Raw genomic sequence first — 14,361 nt, forward strand, 5'->3', positions numbered from 1 at the left:
ACAGTTTTCCCCTGCTCAATCCACAGTTCTCTACATCTTAATTGATGGCAAGTCCAACCTTCTGGTTACCCAGGCCACAAACGATGGAGTCCTGTTGCTTAACTTCTTTCTCTCCAAGTTCACCTTCAAAGCACCTGAGAATTCTGTTGTGGCTACCTTGAGAATATTCCAGAATATGACCAGTTATCACAACTTCTGCTATCCATCTGATCTCAAACAGCATCATCTCTCTCTGAACTCACCTCCATGTTTCCATCTTTGCCCACCCCCACTGCCAGTCTATTCTCACCACACCAGTTTGAATGATCCTTTAACAATGAAAGTTAGGTCATGTTAATCCTCTCTCAAGATGCCCAGGACCACCCATCCCAATTTTTCTCAGAATAAACCCACAGTCTCACTGTCGCCCGAGCCTCACCATAACCCTGCCTCTTGTTACCCCCTGGCCTTACCTCCACTCTCCCTTTTGTTCTCTCCACTCCAGCCACATCAGGTCTCTTGGCACTTTATTGAATACTAGTCAGTCTCCTTCTCTTTTTGCTGAGGAAGATTCACCCTGAACTAACATCTGTTGCCAATCTTCCTCTTTTTTTATATGAGCCACCGCCAAACATGGCCACTGACAGATGACTGGTGTGGTTCCACACCTAGGAACCGAACCCAGGCTGCTGAAGTGGAGCATGCTGAACTTTAACCACTAGGCCATCAGGGCTGGCCCGACAGGCTCCCTCTTAATTAAAGGATTTGCACTGGCTATTCTCTGCCTGTTAGGCCCTTACCTGAGATAGCCATAATTTTTTTCTTCCATTTAATTCTGGTATCTACTCAGATGTCACCTTCTCAGAACTCAGTACAAAATAGCAACTCTCTTGTCTGCCACTTCTGTTTTTTTACTCTTCTTTTTCTTTTAAAAATTATAACTTTCAGACATAATATCTATGTATTTATTTGTGTATATATTATCTGTCTCCTCCCACTAGAGTGTCACCTGTATGAGGTTAAAGACATAGTTTTTGTTTACTCCTTATTCCATGCACTTAGAAAGACTCTTGGGGTATGGTAAACATTCAATTAAAAATTTTGCTTATTCAATCACTCAATAAATTTGTATTGATGTAATTTCTGGAAAGATACATAGAATACACATAGTTTCCTTTGGAGAGGAGGACTGAGTTAGAAAATAGACCTACCCTTGGTGGTGGCACCTGTGACCCCAGCCCACTTGAAGTGGCGATGATGCCTGCAAACCCAGAACCCCCAGTAGTGGTGGTGCCAGCACCCCTAGAAAACCCAGGAACAGCAGTAGAGGCAGCACAAGTGACTCCAGCCCCCCTAGTCACAGTGGCACATGAATCTGCAAAGAGCCAGGTAGAAATGGCAGTGGAGCCTGTGACTCCAGTCCCCTCCAGCTAGAGCAGTGCCTGAACCCTGGCCCCTCACCTGTGGCAGTAGCACCTCTGGACCCAACAACTTCAGATGTGGCAGAAGTGCCCATGTCCCCAGCTCCTGCCTCATTCTCTCCCTGCCCCCATTGCAGGGGAGAACCCACAAACCAGGTAACACTGGAAGCAGCAGAGGGACACGCCAGCCTGGACCTTGGTGGTGATGCCTGCTACTGCTAAGACACCAGCAGCAGCAAGCCACCAGCAACATCGGAGGCACAAGCAGCACAACAAGGGCACCAAGGACACTGCTAACAGAGGCAGTGGAGGGTGAAAGTACCGGTTCTCAAATACAACCAGAAGCAGCTCACAATCAAAGTGAACAAAGCATTACCTGAATAAGCAAGATACTCACTATTACAAATGCACCAGCAGAGGAAAAACTCCTCAAGCACCATGAAAAATTATGGTGACATGTTATTACAAAAAGAAAATGACAATTCTCCAGAAAGCAAACTTGAAGTTATGGAAGATTGTAATTTAACCAACAGAGAATTCTGAATAGCTGTCATAAAGAAACTCAGTGAACTAGAAGAAAACTCAGAAAGACAGTTCAATGAACTCAGAAATAAAATTAATAAACAGAAGGAGTACTTCATCAAAGAGATTGAAATTCTAAAAAAGAACCAAGCAGAAATTCTGGAGTGGAAGAACTCAAAAAATGAGATGAAAAAGACAGTAGACAACACTGGAAATAGAGCAGACCATGTGGAAGGGAAAATTAGAGACGTTGAAAATAGAACTTAGAAATGATGCAGGTAGAAGAGGAGAGAGAACTAAGATTTTTTAAAAGTGAAGAAATTCTATGAGAAATATCCAACTCTATTAGAAAAAGCAACATAAGGATAAGGGGTATCCCAGAAGGAGAAGAGAGGGAGAAGGGAGCAGAAAGCCTACTTAAAGAAATAATAGCTGAAGGGCCAGCCCCATGGCTGAGTGGTTGTGTTCACGCACTCTGCTTCAGCAACCTGGGGTTTTGCTGGTTTGGATCCTGGGCACGGACATTGTGCCACACATTGGGCCACGCTGGGGCGACATCCCACATGCCACAGCTGGAAGGACCTACAACTAGAAATACACAACTGTGTACCACGTGGCTTTGGAGAGAAAAAGGAAAAAAAGTAAAACCTTTGAAAAAAAAAAAGAAGTAATAGCTGAGAACTTCCCAAACCTAGGGAAAGAACTGGATATATAAGTATGTGAAGCTAATAGAACACTTAAATATCTCAACACAAAAGGACTGTCTCCAAGACATGTTATATTAAAACTATCAAAAGACAGGGACAAAGAAAGAATTTTAAAGACAGCCAAGGAAAAGACAGTAACCTACAGAGGAACCCCCATTAGGCTATCAGATTTCTCAGCAGAAACTCTACAGGCCAAGAAAGAGTGGAACAATATATTCAAAATATTGAAAGATAAAAACTGTCAGCTAAGAATACTCTATCCAGAAAAATTATCCTTCAGGTATAAAGAAGAAATAAAGACTTTCCCAGACAAATGAAAGCTGAAAGAGTTCACCACCACTAGACCTGCCTTACAAGAACTGTTGAAAGGAGCTTTACTACCAGAAATGAAAAGGCAAAGGTAAAACTTTGAGTAAGGTGATAAATAGAGAGAACCAGGTAATTTCAAAGCTATTACAGAATAGGGTGTTAAACACTTAATTGTAGCATAAAAGTTAAAGGAGAAAAAACCATTAAAAATAACTAAAGCTACTTCAATATGGTAATGAACTCACAACATAAAAAGAGATAATTTGAGACAACAAAAACATAAAAGGGGAGGAGGAAAACCTGTATAGGCAAATCAAGATATGATGTTATCAACAGATAAAAGACTATTTTATCTCTGAGACATTGTATACAACCTCATGGTAACCACAAAACAAAAATCTAGAGCAGAAACACAAATACAAACAAAAGGAGAAACTGAGAAACACATCACAAAAAAACCACCAAACTAAAATGGCAAGCAGAAACATAAGGGAAAAGAAACAATGGAAATATAGAACAACCAGAACACAAAAGATAAAATAGCAGTAGTAAGTCCTCATATAACAATAATCACCCTAAATGTAAATAGATTGAATTCACAATCAAAAGGCAAAGAGTGGCTAGATGGATTAAAAAACAAGACCCAACAATATGCTGCCTCCAGGAGACCCATCTCAGCTCTAAAGACAAGCATAAACTCAAAATGAAGGAATGGAAGAAGATACTCCAGGCAAATTGCAACCAAAAGAAAGCAGGTGTAGCCATACTTATTTCAGACAAAATAGACTTGAAGCTAAAAAAGGTAACAAGAGACAAAGATGGACATTACATAGTGATAAAGGAGACTCCTTCAAGAAGATATAACGTTAATTAATATTTATGCACTCAATGGGAGAGCACCAAAATATATAAAACAACTATTGACAGAACTAAAGGGAGAAATTGAAAGCAATATAATAGTAGGGTTCTTTAATACCCCACTAGCATCAATGGATAGGTCATCCAGGTAGCGAGTCAACAAGGAAACATTGGCCTTAAATGACACATTGGACCAGATAGACTTAATAAATATATACAGAACATTGCATCCAAAAGGAACAGAATATGCATCCTTCTCAAGTGCACATGGAAAATTCTCAAGGATAAAACATATGTTGGGAGACAAAACAAGTCTCAATAAATTTTAAAAGATTGAAATAATACCAAGCCACAGTTTTTCTGACCACAACAGTATGAAACTAGAAATCAACTACAAGAAGAAAACTGAAAAAAATCACAAAAATGTGGAGACCAAACATCCTACTGAACAACTATTAGGTCAATGATGAAATCAAAGGAGAAATAAAAAAATACAGAGAGACAAGTGAAAATGAAAATAAGACATACCAAATTTATGGGATGCAGCAAAAGCAGTACTAAGAGGGTAGGTTACAGCAAAAAGGGACCTACCTCAAGAAACAAGAAAAATCTCAAATAAACAGTCTAACCTTACACCTAAAGGAAGTAGAAAAAGAAGAACAAGTCAAGTCCAAAATCAGCAGAAGGAAGGAAATAATAACAATCACAGGGGAAATAAACGAAATAGAGACTAAAAAAATCAGTGAAATTAAGAGTTGGTTCTCTGAAAATATAAACTAAACTGACAAACTTTTAGCTAGACTCACTAAGAAGAAAAGAAGACTCAAATACATAAAAACAGAAATAAGAGAAGCCGTAACTGATACCACAGAAATAGAAGTGATCATAAGAGACTACTACAAACGGCTATACACCAACAAATTAGAAAATCTAGAAGAAATGGATAAATTCTTAGACCATACAACCTTCTGTGACTGAACTATGAAAAAAATAGAAAATCTGAATAAACAGAACACCAGTAAGGAAACTGAAACGGTAATGAAAAACTTCACAAAAAATAAAAGTCCAGGACCAGATGGCTTCACTGGTAAATTCTACCAAACATTCATGGAAGATTTAATGCTTATCCTTCTCAAACTCTTCCAAAAAATTGAGGAGGAGGGAATGCTTCCTAACTCATTTTAAAGGCCAACATTACCCTGAAACCAAAACCAGACAGGGACACCACCAAAAAAGAATATTACAGGCCAGTATCTCTGATGAACATACATGCAAAAATTCTTACCAAAATATTAGCAAACTGAATACAACAATACATTAAAAGGATCATACAGCTCAATCAAGTGGGATTTATTCCAGGAATGCAGGGATGGTTCAAAATCTGCAGATCAATCAACATGAAAGACCACATTAATAAATTAAGGGATAAAAGTCCTTGATCATCTCAACAGATGCAGAGAAAACATTTGACAAGATTCAGCATCCATTTATGATAAAAAAAATTCTGAATAAAATGGGTACAGAAGGAAGTACCTCAACATAATAAAGACCATATATGACAAACCCACAGCTAACATCATACCCAATGGTGAAAACTGAAAGATATCCTTTTAAGAAAAGGAACAAGACAAGGATGCCCACTCTCACCACTTTTATTCTTTTTTATTGCGATAACATTGGTTTATAACATTGTATAGGTTTCAGGTGTACAACATAATACTTTCACATCTGTATATACTACAGCGTGCTCACCACCAAAAGTGTAGTTTCCATTCATCACCATATAATTGACCCCCTTTGCCCATTTTGCCCCCACATCCTTCCCCTCTGATAATCACTAATCTGTTGTCTGCTTCTAAGAGTTTGTTTCTGTGTCGTTTGTTTTGTTTTGGTTAATCAGCTGTGGGCTAATATAGACAAATTTTTCATAGCTAAATTGCGAAGATACTATGCTGTATCTAATGAGATAATACAGAGTTCAGGAAGCTATACTTTAATTTAAATTGAGTGGTCAGGGAAGGCAAAGATATTTGTTAAAAGATAAACTGAGGCACATTAACATTTTTTAGTTTATTTGTGCAAAAATTGATTTGAATCAAGCATCATCTAATTTAGACTGGATTGCAATATCTTCAAGAGTTAAGGAGAGCTTCCTGAACATAGCCTCATTTGCACTTACTCCTAGCCAGGGGAGTAGAGATCTGCTGAAGGAAGTGAACTTTTTAAATCATGGATGCCTCCTGGCAATTCCAATTTTTGTCTGTGGCTCAGGACTGGAAAGTTGACAGCCATGGAGGTGAGTAAAACTTAAGGGACTGTAGACTGCATGGGTGGTTTTATTCTGGTTGCCTTTATCTTGTGTCCCTTTCTTTGTACAGAGCCTAGAAGCAAGGTCCCCTGGGTTTGGAGCTGTTAACCAGAAGCGGGGAAATGGACCCCCAGGTTTGGAGAGTCTGGCATGATAGAGAAAGGAGTCAGATTGTCCCGAGAAATGGAGGCATTGGAAATCAGGGAGAAGTTTGTGAGGGCAGGGTCAACACCACTGTGGCAAATCCAACAGCCATGTTGAGGTGGGAGTACCCTCCTCTGCAGTGGCCTGAGATGTGTGAACAATGATATTATTTTTCCAGGCCAGAGCAAGACAAAATGTGAACAACCGCAACAACAAAAATAAAGACATTCATGGTGTAAAAATTAGGAAAAGGAAGGTCAGAGAGGGGAGGAGGACTGGAAAGAGACGTTCTCGATCTGACATCTTGGGAGGAAGCATCTACCTCGATGTTGGCCACTGCTCTTCCTACTTAGTTTGATTTCGATGTCTCCAGCATTTGCACAGGACCAGATGTCAGGTGGAGCTTTCTTCGGTTGTGAAATGTGCACCCAAGTTTTGACACTTTGTAATTTGGCAGCAGAGTCATGGTCCAAGAGTACTTGGTAGGGTCCTTTCCATGAATCTTCCTTTTGCAAAAGCATTAGAGTAAAATAATATCTGTTTGGAAATGACAAATGACTTAAAAATCCCCATGGTTAAAGATCTGATCAGAGTTCATTATAATGGAATTGACAAGGAAATTTTGTTATGTCTGTGACCTACGACATTTTAAGACAATTAGTGGAATTACAACTGATAACATTATACCAGGACATATCAGATTTTTAGGAATTTCATATGGCTTCTAGAACACATATTAATAACATGTGTCATACGAATATAATCTAAGAGTGTTTATCATCTGTTATTTGACAATGCTTCTGCTGTAATTTTTTTTTTTTTAAAGATTTTATTATTTCCTTTTTCTCCCCAAAGCCCCCCGGTACATAGTTGTATATTCTTCGTTGTGGGTTCTTCTAGTTGTGGCATGTGGGACACTGCCTCAGCGTGGTCTGATGAGCAGTGCCATGTCCGCGCCCAGGATTCGAACCAACGAAACACTGGGCTGCCTGCAGCAGAGTGCGCGAACTTAACCACTCGGCCATGGGGCCAGCCCCTCTTCTGCTGTAATTTAACATACCAAATAAGCCTATTAGTTTAATATCTCTCTTTTACAAAGTGAAAGACAAATCTTTTGAGATTTTTCCAGGGGCCATCTGAGAAATTTCAAAGTTATGTTGCATTCAAAAAGATTCCACTTAGAGTCTGATTTGGGGAAGTTGTCAAAACATCTAAAAGTTTGAACCATTGACTTGGGATCACAAACCATTATGAAATAACACTTCATTATCCATTTCACCAAAGTGACAATAGAAAAATTTAAAGTCTAATACAGAAGGTTACATAGTTGTAAACAAAACTTAGCTTTTTTAATATTGAGAAGATTGGGTTTTCTTAAGTAATCAAAAACCTAATAAAGACAATGTGAAGCACAGTAAATCATTTTGGTAAGACACAAAATCTTTGCTTTCAAGCTTTCCAGTTAGATTTATCCAAAAGGTAAAACAAACAAACAAAAAAAACCCAAAAAACAAAAACTTTCACAACCTCTTATCAAGGGCAGACCATAGTCTAAGAAAACTTTGTTCTCTTAACAGAGTGAAACCAAATTCTAGTTTTGCACCAGTGCACTTTTGATATTAAAATTCATTGTTAAAAAACTTAAATAAATCCATGCCGAACACATAAAATTTCTTTCCCAAGATTCCTTTTTCTACAAACCTATAGCTTTTGATATCCATTCAGATTTTATCCTATGCTGTTTCCTCTTTCTCGTTCTGGAACAATCAGTCATTTTGCTTTCCTTACCTACTTTTCATATGCATTGTTTTCTTCCACTCTTGTTATTTCTAAATAGTTTTAATTAAATGTATTTATTAGAATTCTTGGCCCTTAGAATCCTTTATTCCTAGTGATAACTTAGAAGTAAGCAATTGTGGACTATTACACAAGCATTCTGTGAGTCGGCAAATTTGTAAACACATTTCATAATTTCTGGAAGTTTATCTTCCTCACAATGAATTTTTCAATGTGGCACAAAACATTGTGACACATTCCTTGCTAATAGACCACAATATCTTTAGTTACTTTGTAAAAGGAAGCCAAAAGTGGATAAACCTATGTTCAGTAATTAATGTTTCAGTATTTTATTTCATTTGGAAATGATCTAGACGTTCAATTAATACCCATTATTTAACATATTTCAGTATAACTTTAAGGTTTCAAGTTACCAAAAAAGATTTTGGAAACTATTTTTAAATAGATATACTATAAAGAATAATTATTGTTGAAAAGTTCACTTATAAACTTTTATCTTATTACATTTATTTAATTCATTTGCTTCCTAAAAATTATGCTTAGATTAGTCATTAAAACTTCACAAGATATTACACAGCTAATCATCATCTTAAGTTATCTTTCTTGCTGACAAATTCTGTAACAGAGAGCACATGAGCTTATTTGACTTTTGCTAAACCTAGGTAGAATAAAAGTTTTATATTTAATGCTGATAACTCTCAAGAAATGCCTGTTTTAATTAAACCAAAAAACTTAAACTAGCTTTTATTTACTGAAGATTATTCTAGATCACATGAAATTGAAAAACATTTGGGTTAGTTTCTATATTTTTGAGAGTACACTTGATTTATATAAACTCTTGTTTGCCTTTAAGCCAACTAAATAGAGCTCTTTACAAATTAATTTTGGCAATACCGATGCGGGGTTGGTGAGCCGAGGAGTCGAAAGAAAGATTTCTTGGATTCTCAAGGTCTGGCAGTAGTGTTCTTTTATTTAGAGAATAGTGTGGAATAGCATGGGGACAGGATCCATGGGCAGTCAGAGCTGCTGTGTGGGGACAGGACCCATGGGCAAGAGGAGCTGCTGCTGCCACTTCTGCTACAAACATGGGTGGAGAGTAAGGCTAAATTTAAGGCATAGGTATGTGAGCCATCTCTTTACAAGACAAAGGAAAGAACATGTAAAAAAGTTAAAATGTTATCAGTGCAGGTGGGGTCTGGCCATTGGGTGGTCCCACAACTTTTAGATAAGAATCAAATCGGATTCAGTAAAGGCCAGAAGCCACCACCCTAAATCAGTTACATGAGGTTGCCAAACAGTAACCAACTTAAGTCCTTGCCTTCCCCATTAAGAGTTCCCAGAGATAAGGCCATCCTGCCTTCTTCCTGACACAGAGAGGAGGCATCTTTACAGATGGAGGTTTCCCTTACAAATGTAAATGTTTCCCAACAAAGGGCAAGCAAACTCCACTCCTGCTCCTCGGAGCCTGCTTCTCATCTTCAGTTTTAAAATTAACCAGCCTAAAACCCTCATTAATACCATCTGGAGGTAGAAAAAAATACAGATTTATAACATACATACATAGACAAACATAAACACGCAAACAGATCAAACAAAGATCTCCTAGCTTTTATTTTAAAATTTTAGCTGAGAGACAGGTATGGTAATGCAAGACTCACTAGTTTATAAAAAAATCAGTTTCATCCAAGTTGTGTTTCTGGCAGAGGGAGTAAATTAACTTCTCAGATGGCTAAAGCTTTTTACTATTATTTGTGGAAGAGATTTTCAATAAGCCTAGTTTTCAAAATTGCCTTTTCTTTTTCTTTCTTCTGATATGAATGACCTTGGTTCCTAGAGAAGACCAGGTAGAATATTTACATTTCAAAAGGCACAGAGAAAGAATACAAGTTCCACTTAGAAGGACTTTTGTTTCTGAAGCCCAGATCCTTTAGAATATCTGCAAGCCTTCTGAGATGAATATCGGAGTTTTGGATTGGTAAAAAAGAGAGATGGGCTTTGAATTGTTTCTAGATCCACATTTCTGTTCTTGTAAAGACTCAATTTGTAAGACAAGTATGGTTGTTTTTAATTTCTCAGAGAATGGGATTGCAACCAGATTAATATCAAGGAGGGACCCCATCTACCAAGCACATTATCCTCAGTTTGCTTCTTTATATCAGGGAGAAGATCATCAACTAAGATGGAAAACAAAAGATCCCTATGTTCTAGAGTTAGAGCTGTGTGTCTTTGGAATATTTTAGTAAATTCTTCCACAAAGATTTCAGAATGTTCTTCTTTCCCTCTGGGTATATAGTTTCATTCTAGCTTAGGGGAGAAGGCCTAAAAAAATTGTTTTCTATCAGGCTCTAAATATCAGCTTCTTATTGGGCCAACTTTTGACCATAGAGATACTTAAAAAAATCCTTTTGAATATCTTGTCAGATTTCAGCCAGGGCAAATAGTAAATATTCCTGGCAGTACTGAACAACTCCATGGACACAAGAGGTGTCCTCAAAGAGGAAAAAAAGATACTACCTTCTCAGGATCCAGAGCCACTCTCCAAGATAATCAAAGCAAGAAAGAAATAATTCCCCTGAGAGCTGGCAACAGTGGGTAGAATCCCAGCTGCAAGTGGAGTGCAACCCACATTTCTGTCCAGCCATGTCCAGCTGCAGATGGGGTGCAACCCACATTTCTGTCCAGCCATATCTAGCTGCAGATGGGGTGCAACCCATATTTCTATCCAGCCATATCTAGCTGCAGATGGAGTGCAACCTACATTTCTGTCTTGCCTTATTGTAGGGGTCCACAACCCGATGATTGCCAGGCCAATTTCTCTGGCCACTAAAGGAGACAAACAATAAGGCAATAGTTATCCCTAGGAGGGAAAGGATCAACAACCAATGGGTACCTGAAAGCAGATTCATACTTTCAGTCAAGATCTAATTCTTACAAATGTTTTGTCCTGCCAATCTGAGTTTGGAATAGAAGGAATAATGTGAAATTTTACCTTCCTCTCTCAACCAGGCACCACAGATAGAGATCTGGAGGGTGACTTTGGTAAGAATTCTCACCCTTTGGCAGCTTCTACCAGTTTTCCTGGATCCTGTCTGCAGGCTCTGGAGCGAGTGGGGTGTCCCAGCAGGCCTCATCCTGGTACCAGACACAGTAGAGGAGGAAAAATAATTTTCCCTCTTCGTGTTTTGTGTTTGGCTGAGAACCCTTTTTCACCAGGGCATCTTCTAAATGGATAATCTTAGCTAGGTTAAAAGTTCTCCACCATGGCCACTATAATTCAAGACTGTCTTTGGCAAGGTTAACTTACTTGCCCATCCTTGAAAGAAAATTTTATCCACTCAAGGCCTCACGCTGGACCCAGTCCAGCTTAAGTCACGTCCAGTCCAGACCCAGACCCAGCCCAGGTTTTTTTTTTTTTTAGATTTTATTTTCCCTTTTTCTTCCCAAAGCCCCCCGGTACATACTTGTATACCTTCAGCTGCAGGTCCCTCCAGCTGTGGCATGTGGGACGCCACCTCAGCATGGCCCTACCAGCAGTGCCACCGCCGTGCCCAGGATCAGAACCGAGAAACCCTGGGCTGCCAAAGCGGAGGCGTGAACCCAACCACTGGACAACAGGGCCAGCCACCCCCTCCCCCGCCCCTGTACCGCCCAGCTTGTAAGTCGGACCCAATCTGACTCCCGTCAGTTTCCAGACCCAGTCTGGAAAAAGAAATGTTCAAATAAAGTTTGAAAACTCATAATGCAAGAGCTGCAGAGCTAGGATCCCAGAAGGACTTAATAACCACCTCCAGAGGCAGCGAGAAAGCAGTGAGCTCAAGGGGCTCCACACACACCCACCTGGTTGCTCATTTCTCGGGGGCAGGCACCTTCAGGGTCTCCCTCAGTTCCCTCATTTAACACCAGGACTGTCAACAGGTACAGAACTGTTAAAAGACAAACTTAGGGATACTTAAAAATTTTAAGAGTTTATTTGAGCAAAAATCAATTTGAATTGGGCAGCATCCAATGTAGCACATAGAAAGGAGCCCCGAGGGGCTGTACAAGATGAAAAACCTTTATAGGCTGAAGGGAGTGGGGACAAGGAAGTTATACTAGGCAAGCAAATTAGTTATTGAAAAGTCACTTTCCTTTAGAGGATGGAAGGGGCCTATCAGGCAGATTACCTAACTAGTGCTGGTGGGGTGATTCCTGGTTGACTGGTGTAAAGTTCCTTCTCTGGGAAAGCTGAACCTGTAATTAAGTTAAGTCTTGGTTTGATGACGTGGGGCTTAGTATAAGTGACTCCATTTTGGGCCTGTTGTCTTGTTTTGAACAGATTAAAGAACTTCAGTTATGGAACTTCTGGAGAGGGAGGCTTGAAATTTGGATGCAAGCTATTGCTCTAAGTGGTAATTAAAATTTTTGTTGATTAACTTTTTTCTTGCCTGAAAGATTAATACATGCATATGATAAAAAATTTAAGTAGTACAAGAAGAAGCACAGTGAAAAGTAAATATTCCCACATCTGATCCCTGAGTGCCAGTTTGTCTCGCCAAAGGCAACTGTGCCATTTCCTAGAGTGTTACCCTCAAATTAATCTGTAGATATGGACCTATATGTATCTTTTTCTGTATTGCATATCTTTTTATATAAATAGGTACCTGCTATACAGGCTGTAGTATACTTTGCTTAAAATATGATCTTTACATAAATATCTTCATTCAATTCAAGAAGGTAAAGTGAATTTCTGAGGCATGTTAATTGCACATACTTGCATGTTGGTGTTCTCATTATTTTTTCCCCCAAACTGTATTCATTTCTGCTAAAGCTGCAGAGGGCACCGTGGTCCTTCCAGAGGGAGGCATGGCCTCACATAGTGTTTGGCAGTTCTTGATTATGGTGCAAATTTTAGGGGTCAGAGAGCTCCTGGTATTACAAATATACATGAATTTGAAATACTTACCTGTGCTCACTTACTTTATGAATTTCATATAAAATTAATTGCAATGTATATTTATATCATTCCATCCCCTTCAACAGGAGTAATTTTTGTTTAATAGATAAACAGTGTTTAATTTCAAAAGCACAAGTCTTTAATCTTGCAACAATTATCTGCAATGATTACAGACATAGTGTCCCTTTCCTTTTAGTCATGGTTACACAGGAGTTCAGTGGCAGATGGAAACTGTACTGGCTTGGGTCAGTCCAACTCCACCATTTATAAGCTATGCCACACTAGAAAATCATTTATCTTGTAATTCACCATTGTCCCATCCACAAAATGAGAAAATTGTATGAGAATATTTCTAAGGTTCCTTTCAGCTTCAATAAGTCTATGACATCTTCATAAAAAAAGAAACTTGCTAAAATTGAGTATGGATGAGTGTCAAATAGAATACAGATGTATGAGAGGAAGGGAAAAGCAACCTAGGTTACAGAGAAAATCTAAGGTAGTCAGAGTGTTGCAGAGGCTGATGGCAGTCCACCAAAATCCACTCTCCTCTTTCCAACCAGAAAGCGAGACTACATTCCCAGCTTGTGTTTGACAAATAAAAATGGCAAGCAATAGGATATATTGGAGTATATGAGCAAGCCATTTGGTATAAACCTAATTCGGCCTGACCTTGTTTTTTCCAAAAGGGCCTGACTGTGGCTGTTGAGCACGCATTGCATATCTGCTTAGACATTTCCTGTGGCAAGAACAAAGGCCCTCGAGATAAAGGTGCAACTTCCCCCCACATTGGCATTTCCTTAGGGATAAGCATCTTTCCTTAGGCTAGGAACTGATTGCTGCACTCACCTTTGACCACCCAGCTCACCTGTTACCACTCAGCTGGAGACAACAGACTGCCACCCTGCTGCGTTCACTGAGACAGAAGACCTACCTGCTGTTTCGATCAATCGCTGTGCGGACAGAGCAGTCTCGCGACTACGGTAAAAGGGACATTTCAATCCTATGTGAAACATCCTCTCTGGGGGTATATAACCACTCTGTGCACCCCACTTCTTTGGTGCCCTTTCTTCCTTTGGGAAGAAAGGCCCTGGGTTATAATCCTCAGATTTAAGCTCAGAATAAACTCACCCAAATTTTCATTTATAGATTGATTATGGATTATTTTCCTTGACAATGTCAACCACTTAACATATTTATTGGCATTTAATGTGTTTTCAGTCATTTGCTACTGTCAACAATGCCGCAACTGATAGCCTGATATACATGTCCTTGCACAGTCATTCAAATATATGTATACATTCTTAAAAGCAGAATTGCTCGCATAAAGGGTACATGCGCCTTCCAATTTTTGATATTGCCGAATTACCTTCCAAAATAGTTTTA

This window comes from Equus asinus, unplaced genomic scaffold (assembly GCF_041296235.1).
Source record: "Equus asinus isolate D_3611 breed Donkey unplaced genomic scaffold, EquAss-T2T_v2 contig_193, whole genome shotgun sequence".
NCBI classification, from domain to species: Eukaryota; Metazoa; Chordata; class Mammalia; order Perissodactyla; family Equidae; genus Equus; species Equus asinus.